The sequence below is a fragment of the Tenrec ecaudatus genome, chromosome 17, assembly GCF_050624435.1.
Source record: "Tenrec ecaudatus isolate mTenEca1 chromosome 17, mTenEca1.hap1, whole genome shotgun sequence".
In the NCBI taxonomy this organism is placed as follows: Eukaryota; Metazoa; Chordata; class Mammalia; order Afrosoricida; family Tenrecidae; genus Tenrec; species Tenrec ecaudatus.
The window spans coordinates 72,442,242-72,452,173 of NC_134546.1; the positions used below are offsets into that span (position 1 = coordinate 72,442,242).

A 9,932-nucleotide genomic window follows, 5' to 3' on the forward strand; every position below is an offset into this window, starting at 1 on the left:
TATTTTACATACTTTTATATTATTTCAAATGTTGCTTTTCAATTTTTCATATATATATCGTTTTGTGGGCTGGTTTTTATGTGAGGAGAGGAAATAAGAAAACTTTATGCCTGTTAAAATAACATTTTGGTATACATAATTTTAAACAAGTAAAAAAACAGAAGTTCATGGAAAATATAGCTGACTATATATGAAAACACACTCAATACATATATAGTAATAGTGAGGGTGATATAGTCAAATGAGTAAGACCTCTCTCCACACCCACCTCAGTCAGTCATTGAAAAATCACTGTATCTCATCACAGACACAGAGCAATGGCCCCGTTGCTTGGTCAGTATTAGTCCATGAGAAGCTGATTTTGTCAGACCTCATCTATGAAGTCAGTGAAATTATAGGGTTCGAGTATAAGTGGATACATCTGTACCAGTCATGACCAACTGTCCAACCACATCATGAGATCATGAGATGTATCGACCACTACAATCAGGATTTGAGACCACATTTGAGATGAGCAGCGAAGCTATCCTGGTGTGTGGCTCCGTCATGTTCTCGAGGTTTCCACTTATTTATACCTGATGTAGACCAGAAATGCATTCATGAATGTGAATTATGTGCATGTACAAACGCCCTATAGAGGTGAAAGCTTAAGCCATCACCCTTATACAGCAATAAGCAAGGACATTGCCACATAGGCTGTACCTAAACCACTGACACCAAAGTGCACTCATCGAGGACTGACTATGTGGCTTCATTTTCCTATTGGTAGTTGCCCTCAGTAAGATAAGACATGGACTGGAGAGAACACTGAAGCAGCTGGAGAGCCTCACCTTCTGATTTACTTCCTCACTGGTGTGCATGCCCAGATGCAGTTAGTGCAGTCTGAGGCCAAGGTGCAGAAGCCAGGAGAGTAGGTAAAGGTGTCCTGTAGGACTTCCGGATACACCTTTTCCAACTACGGTACGAATTAGGTGTGACGAGCACCAGGAAAAGGCTATCAGTGGATGGGCTGGATCAACACCCACACTGGGAAGTCAACATATGCCCTGGGCTTTGCACAGGCCCAAAAGACATCTCCTCAGATGTGTCATTCAGCACAGCTTATCTACAGATTGGCAGCCTGAACTCCGAGGACACTGCCACCTCTTCCTGTGTGAGACACACGCTGTAGAAATCCACATCCTGAGAGCGTCAGGACACCTGTGGGGAGGGCAGCTGTACTCGCTGAGGCAGTCACTCAGAATATATAGTTGAATCTTCTCTTTACTTACCAGTTATGAAGTTAGAGATGAGAAACAAAGAAAATTACTTCCTGTGAAATTAGCATTACAATACTATGAAATTATATCATCCCCTCTAGGTGGGAGGATAAGAAATACCTTGGTATGTAGCCTTTCCTTAGCTCTCTGTGTAAATACTTCCATCTCCGTACTGACAACTATGCAGATTCCATGAAGGGTTAATTTACCACCTCCAGAGACAATGACAAGAACATGGTTTATTGGCAAATAGAAGGTTGGGAAATGGAAGGCAAGGCCATCTAGTACTCTGTGAGAAAAAAGGGAGAGGGAGTCAGTGTGATCCCAGACACAGACTCCCTGTTGGGAGAGACCTGAGCTGCAGGGGGTACTCAGAACCCACAGATCCCAGGACACACCCCAGGGGCATGTGCAGATGCATGGTTTCAGGGTTGGCTTCTTGTGGTCTGGGGATGCATCTCCATTGCACTGTTTCCCCCAACAAATTTGTCTATTTTTATGACAAAGGAATGCAATATTAATGTATACGAAATATGTAAAATCAGACCTATTACACATAGGATGTATAATAATGGAATTGAAATCTCATCAGCAGAAAGTGAGGAGGAAGGAGCACATAAAATATAACTTTTATTTATTGCTGTTATACCTCACTTATTTGTATGTTAAAGTTTGCAGCAAATGCATTTTTCAAGTACTGTTTGATAATAGATGTATTGGTTGGATTTCCTTGAAGGCGGATATGATCTTTTCACAGACAGTACTGCATTCCATGATGGGTTTAGCAAGATCCTTTCTGACAATGAATGCCATCCCCTTCTCCTCATTGTGTTGTTCTTGGCATAGTAAATCTTATGATTTCCTGATCAACTTGCAATACCATTTAAGTCCATTTAAGCTCACTAATGCCAAGGATATCAAGCAAACATCAAGCATCCCATATCATCTTTGGCCCCTTCCAGTTTTCCTCAATTTATAGTATGCAAATGATCAACTTTGATCATCAGAAGACTTTTGGAGCTTTTTCGCATTACATTGAGACATGTTCTATCAGCAAATGAAGATCCTGATGGCTCCACTCCCAGAGGCTTTACCCAAATCACACCATCATGGCCGACTCCCTTCCAAGAAACCAGCTCCACTTCAGTCACATTTTGAGTGCCCTCGAACATGAGGGGCCCATCCTCTGACAGTAGCTTCAATGATTTCCTAATTCCTTTCCTTAGGCTGTTAGTATTTAACAATACTTCAAAAGTATGCATAAGATTTTCAAAGCTTCTTCCACTGAAGAATATAGTGGGGTCCTTCTAAATTGTCTAGTCTTAGTCTGGAAGCTTTGATGAAATCGGTTCACTTTGGGTGTCCCTGCTGGCATTTGATATAACAGTGACATATCTTCCAGCATCACAGCAACACACAAGCCACCACAGTATGAAGAACTAGCAGACAGGTGGTGAGAATATAACATTATTCCTTCCAAATATATCATATAAATTCTGGCTAATATTTTAAATGCAATAAATAAGTAATAGCAGAACTCCACCAAATAGTGGATTAATTCAATTTAATATTTTCAATTATGGTCTTAACAATTAAATAAAAAGCCATGAGGACATCAAGAATTTAATAAGTAAACAAACAAATAAATGGGTCTAGCAAACTAGAATCAGTGACCAATACATAGCATACTCAACCAAAACCAAAATATATTGCTCCCGTTAAGCTTGGATTTATTTCAGAAATAAAGTTAAGCATGAAATGAATAGAAACAGAAACATAGATAATAAAAAATTCAGATAGATGAGAGATACGAAATATGGACAGGCTATTTAGAGAAAATTGACAGCTAAATCGATAGTTCAGCAGATTGAAAGACCATTTAATAGATTTATGATAGATAGATAGATAGATAGATAGATAGATAGATAGATAGATAGAAAGACAGCAGAGATAGGAAAATGTGTAGATGGATGGCAGAGAGAACGAGAAACGCATTCAACAAACACCAGTGTCATTGTGCATTTAAGTTCAGGGATTTGGGCTGAGTCCAGGCAGATGGTGTTCAGAGAACACTCTTGTCTATCCTGAGATAAATTGAAGACTAAATGCACAAACTACTACATGAGGTATGTTATAAGGAGTAAGGATGTTATAAAACAATGATTCACTCTTCAAGAGATTATCTCAAGTACCTGGGTCCCCACAGCAGGAATAAATCACCTATTTGATGTGTGTGGTGATGCAGGTAAAAGTAGGTCAGGGAATCTATGTGAGACCAGACTGTAAGCACCATGAGGGGAATGTTGGGATGTATTGCACAGGGTCTCAGGACAAACAGGTACATGACCCAGATTCAAGACTCAGTGCCTGGGGAACAAGATACAGGTTTCCTAGCAGCATTTGGGCCTTCCCTACCCCATTCCCTTGTGTCATGACTTTTAGTCCTCTTCCTGTCATTGAGAACTGATATTTAGATGTTTTTTAGCATAACTCTCAACTCCAGTGAACAGAGGGAAGAGAATGAAGCATGGAATTAGGACATCTTCTCTGGGTCCTTGTTCTTTTCTTGGGAGACCCCGAGTGCATAACCCACAACCTGAGGTGCTCTCTCCACATCAGAGGAGAACTGAAGGGAAACATTTTAATATTATTTTCTATTTTTATCTTTACACTTTCTTGTGGATTGCGTGAAGGTGTACCGAGAAGATTAATGTTCATTCAACTATTTATACACTCTTGTTTCATTTCATTGACTGCAATACACACAAACTCCTGTTATAATTACCTTTTCTTTCCAAACATTCTGAATGTTTCCTGGATAAATGTTGCCCTTTTAATCACAGAAGTTTGATAGTTTTAAGGCTATTGTATCTCCCCAGGACAATTGCTCCCTGGGAGGTTTGTGGACTATTTGACTGGAAGTTTTTCCAAGGGGTGAGTTCAGTCCCACACCTGAAGGGATGCTGACAGCCATATTCTCAGGACTTCCACAAGTCTACCCAAGCGGTAAGCCTAGTGTTTTTATTTTTATTTTCTTTGTGTGTGTGTGTGTGTGTGTGCATGCGTGTGTATTCTTTCACTTTTTATCCCACTCTGCCCAAGACCTTCTAATGCTACCTTTTACAGCGAAGTGGGTACTGATAGCAAGGTACCACCTATTTCTTCTGGTCATAGGGTTCAGGACACTTGTATCTATGATTCATTATAGCATTAGATGAATGGTGTCCATGTGTCTTCAATGATCATCACTCTGGAAAGGGAGAAACAATTAGCTGCACCTCATGTGATTTAAAGTCCCCTGTCACTACTCTCAAAACCCAGATGTAGGACATTATCTTTGTGGGCTGTTATGTCAGCGGTTCTTGGTGTTCTCTAACCTCCAAGGCCTCCTCTTCAGAGAGAAAAGTTAACCCACTGATGGTTTTCTTTAGTTTAGATCACAGTAGATCAGAGTAATGTTTAGACAGATTATGAAACTAATGAAGGTGAAATATTCCACATTTTGGACTTTTAACTTCTCTTGTGAACAGAGTTCCACTCTCAGAGAGTTGGTAACAAGGGCCAGGTTGACCATGAGTGTTCAGAGAGACACACTCATCTTTGGCTTTAATCTGCACAGATTTGTCTGGCACTCCGAGTAAAGCTGACATTTCCTGAGATTTGTTTCCTCTCCTCAGGCAGCAGGAAGCACAGGGCAGACCTGAGCACTAGGACATACCTGAGAGTCTACTGAAAAGGGACCATTTGGGAGATAAGATTCTTCAGTGTCTTCACTAAGAAGTCAGAGGTACTTTCTATCCTGGACATAATTCCCTGCGGACAGTAAGGAGGGACTGTCTGTGAGGGCCCAGGCTCCTTGGGCTGCAGCTTCACACCGGGTTTCAAACCACTGTCACCTGAGTGTGGACTGAGAGATGCACTGAGTGGAGAACCACGGTTCAATACTTTCTGGGGTTAATGTGCCAATGACTGTGTGTTTGTGTCTTTTTGTGCGTGTTGTGTGATGTTATTAGGATCAGGTTCTGTCCCTCTCAACAGTCCCAAGACCCACACCTCCCCCTGCCTTGGGTTTCCATGGTTATAAGGCTGGAGGAGTCTGACATGGAGGGCAGGGCAGAAATATGCAAAGTGGAAGACACCCATTTTAGACCCACAGGCTACCTCCCCAGGGGAAGCACCCTCATCACCCAGCTGGGGACCACAATGTGATTACTTTCCATCCTCCTTGCAAGATGGAGTTCTGCCACCCTAACTCTCCTCATTACTCTTCTCCCAGGTCAGGATCACCACAGGGTCTGAGAAGAATGTAGGGGAGTGTGTGAAGAGGAAATCTCTGATCTCTGAATCCTATTTCCACAGGTGTCTGTGCCCAGGTGTAGCTGGTGCAGTCTAGGGCAGAGATGAAGAGACCTGGAGAATCTTTGAGGATCTCTTGTAAGACATCTGGGTTCAGCTTTACTAGCTACTATTTGCACTGGATTAGGCAGATACCTGGAATAGGCACGGAATAGATAGGAAGAATTGATCCTGAAAAGTCTCAAACAAAATACAACCCATCCTTCCAAGGAAAAGTCAGCATCTCCACAGACAACTCCATCAGCACCATGTCCCTGCAGTGGAGCAGCCTGAAGGACTTAGACACGGCCATGTATTACTGTGCAAGACACACAGTGAGAGAAACCACTTCCTGAGAGGGGTAGAAACCCTCAGAGCAGAAGTCTCAGAGGCACCTTCCTGTTCAGCAGAAGAGGAAAACTGTCCTCTGTCTCCTACAGAGTGAGAACATGAGATCATGTCACCAGCCACTGAAATGGCAGGGAGGCATCTCCCCACATGGGGCCACTGATGCCTTTTATTGGATTAGACTCCCCTGGAGTAGCCCAGTCTGTGACAGCTGAATAACAGCAGTGCTGTAGAGCAGGGGAGGCAAGGTTTTGTTTGAAATTTTCAGAGTTCAGCCATTGCTGCCCTTGAAGAATGAGCAGGTGCATTGTCTTACAGGAAAGAAAAACCTCAGCTCAAATTTCCTGGCCTTTTTCTCACCAACCATTCTCGGTATTATTAGAACTTCTTCCTGATAAGTAGCCACAATCCCCTCAAATGCTCATTTGTTTGCCTTCTAACTTGATTTACCTGCCTGCATTCAAATTGATTTGGAGAGAGCTTTATAAAACTCTACTGGTGGCTCTCTTCCGGCCTGGAGCTTGGCCTGGGAGCCGCCGAGAAGATGGGGGAGCCCAGAGATGCTAGTGTCTCCCAGGGTCTGAGGTCGCATGTGGTGAGAGGGTAGTCGCCAAAGAGGTAAGGGATGAAGCGCGCTCAGGCTGCGCCTGAAGAGTGAGCGAGCGGGCAGGCAATGAGCTGATCCTGATGAGCGGCCAGCTGCTGCACTTGCTGCCCAATCTGTCAGGGGCGTCCAGGGGCAGTGAAAGCCACAGAAAGTACAGGGTCACCCTGAAGAAGGAGAAGCGAAAGAAGCTTGGGCAGGAGCTCGCGCGACTGGGAGACTCAGGACTGTCACTGGAGGAGCCAGATGCGGTGGCTTTAGCTGAAGAATGCCACCAAGAGGAGCAGAAGTTGTAGGAGACAGAGAGGCAAAATTTACACGAGGAGTGGTTGCTGAGAAAGCAGAAGGCCCAAGAAGAATTCCGGATAAAGAAAGAAAAGGAAGAGGCGGCCAGAAGACGGCAGGAAGAACTAGAGCGGAAGTTAAAAGAAGAATGGGAAGCGCAGCAGAGGAAAGAGCTGGAGGAGGAGGAGGAGCAGAAGCTGCAGGAGAAGCATGAGAAAGAGGAAGCCATGCAGAAGATGCTGGATCAGGCGGAAAATGAGTTGGAAAACGGTGCCACATGGCAAAACCAGAGCCACCCTTGGATGTAAGAATACTGGAAAAAGACCGGGCCTTTTGTCCATTCTACAGTAAAACTGGAGCGTGCCGATTCACGGAAGCACACTTTCCCAGCATCGAGTCCCGCCCTTCTTGTGAAAAGCATGTTCACGACGTTTGGCATGGAGCAGTGCCAAATGGATGACTATGACCCGGATGCCAGCTTGGAGTACAGCGAGACTTACCAGCAGTTTCTGGAGTTCTATGACGATGTGCTCCCTGAGTTCAAGAACGTGGGGAAGGTGGTACAGTTCAAGGTCAGCTGCAACTTTGAACCTCATCTGAGGGGCAACGTGTATGTCCAGTATCAATCAGAAGACTTCCAAGCAGCCCTTTCTCTGTTTAATGGAAGGTGGTAAGCGGGACGACAGATGCAGTGCGAATTCTGCCCGGTGACCTGGTGGCAAATGGCAATTTGTGGTTTATTCGAGACCCAGCAGTGCCCACGCGGCAAGAACTGCAAGTTTCTCCACGTGTTCCGAAATTCCAACAATGAGTTTTGGGAAGCGGACAGAGACATATACCTGTCCCCAGATGGGACTAGCTCATCCTATGGGAAGAGCTCAGATCGGAGAGAGAGGCTGGGCCACCGTAACAGCTACTACAACAGGTCCAGGGGAAGACAGAGTCCTAGTTCCGACTATTCCTACCACAGAAACGGGGAGTTGGAGAGGAGAAGTCGGCACAGGGGAAAGAAATCTCATAAGCATGTGTCCAAAAGCCGAGACAGGCGCAGCTCCTGAAGTAGAGGCAAGAAAAGAGGCCGCAGCCGGAGTCGCAGCCGAAACCGCAGCCCCCGGAGGCCCCATAGCCGTGGGAGGAGGCAGGCATGTAGCAGAGATAGAAACACCCAGAGCCCCAAAGCCAGGTAAATTGCTTTTGGTCCTAAATGGATTTCTAGTTTTCTAGTATTTCTAGTTATTCTGGCTGCTGAGCACGCTGGCCAGAAGGGATGTGTGCCAAGCCGCGGACTCGAAAGTAAAAAGGTGCGTTAGTGTAGGAAATGGAGACAAGAGTGTACATGGAGGGCATGCTAACCTGTGCAGCTAGTTCACTTAATCTGGGAGGGTCCAGCATGGATTTTTCTAGTTACTGTGGGGCTGCGGGTGAATGTTTTCACCCTGAAACATGGCTTCATTTCCAACAGCCCCTATTCGGACAGGACAGTACTCGCTGAATCTACCAGTGTATTTTGCCCTCTCCCAAGGGTTGGATTTTTATTTAAAATTTTGTACTCTTTAAAGAAGCCTTTGCTGAAAACAATTGAAATAGAAAACCCCCCACAATAAAAATAAACCGTGTATTTCTTGAAAAAAAAACAAAAACAAAAAAACTCTCCTGGTGGAGCAGTGGCGCTGTGGCCTTAACAAACTGCTCATGGATCCCAGACCTTCTACCAGTCAGTTACACTCATAGGGAAATACTTGGTATAGTTTCCTGGTTAAAAAATGACCTCCCCAGAAGGAGACTCGAGTCTGCTGAGCCAGGATGTACTTGGTTCAGAAATGTTTACCTCCTTCCTTCCCCTCTTTCTCTTGAAATGCTGGTCCAACCATGGAGTCAGTGTCAGGGAAAGAGTGTTTTGGATTGAGTAGATTCAGGCAGCACCCAGGGAGAGGCCATGGTGTACAAAGATCTCCTACTTGTGGTCACTGTAGTGCTGACATTGAACCTGCCAAGAAACATTTCTACCTACCTGTGACCTCTGTGAGCACTGAGGACACATCTGTGTATTGCCGTGCAGGCGGACACAGAGAGGGAAGTCAGTGTGGCCCTCACAGGACAGCTCTGGGGTTGGACTGCATGGGGCTTTTCGACCAGCAAGGGGCATTCAAGACAAACAACAAGCCCAGGATGCAGGAGCAGGTAGATTGCTGAGCACAGGTGGGGCTTTCTGCTGTGTCTTGAGTTGGTTTTGTTCCCACCGTTCTCAAAGATATCCAGGGGAAACCCTATTTACAATTGCAGGAGTGTATTAATGTCTCCTAAATTGTAACAAGAAACTCTCAAAGACATCAAGTTGACTTTCTACCCAAAGTGACCGTATAGCATAGGCTCGAATTACCTCTGTAAACGGTATTTGCATAGAAGTGGCTAGTCTTGAAATCTAGGAGTACATATGGTGGCCAAGTGAAAAGGAGGGATGGGGAAGAAAAGGAAAATAAGAGATATGTGGCGAAGATTTAGGGTGCAGGCCCATCCAAGGGGAGGGTACTGTTTTCGTCTCCACAGGGAAAGAGAGACCAGATTCATATCCAGTGTTCTGGGATGCAAATGCACCCGGATGGCATGGAGTGGGGAGCCAGGGGAGGGGCCTGAGGGCTCCGTCCCAATACCAGCTACATGGCCAACTGCCCACCTTCCCAGAAGAATGAATACTAAACTTATAAATATATGCACATAAATTTATTTTCCTATCATATGTAAATATATTTACATATGTACATACCTATATTTAGAATTCTATAAATGTCCTTTGACTCCTAGTCCTTTCCTCTATTTTCTTTTACTTTCTTTTTGTTCCACCATCATGCTCAGCCTTCATTTGGGCTTCAGTAATTCCTCTCAGTTGTTACATTGTCCTTGATCAATCTCTATCAGGTTTCCTACATCCTCCTTGCCACTGATTTTGGATGCCTTTTTGTTCACTTGTCTGTGGGTTTGTTAACACCAATTCCTTTCCCCCAACTCCTCCTCTCCTTTCCCCCACCCGAAACCATCGGTCACGTTGTTTTCTTCTCCAGATTGTTTATCTAGCCTATCTTATCTAGATAGACCTGCAAAAA

General features: G+C 44.5%; 1 pseudogene; it reads left to right on the plus strand.

The window, feature by feature from the left end:
- Positions 1-6,629: 6,629 nt before the first annotated feature.
- LOC142430499 (U2 small nuclear ribonucleoprotein auxiliary factor 35 kDa subunit-related protein 2 pseudogene) lies at positions 6,630-8,018 on the plus strand (annotated as a pseudogene).
- Positions 8,019-9,932: the final 1,914 nt, after the last annotated feature.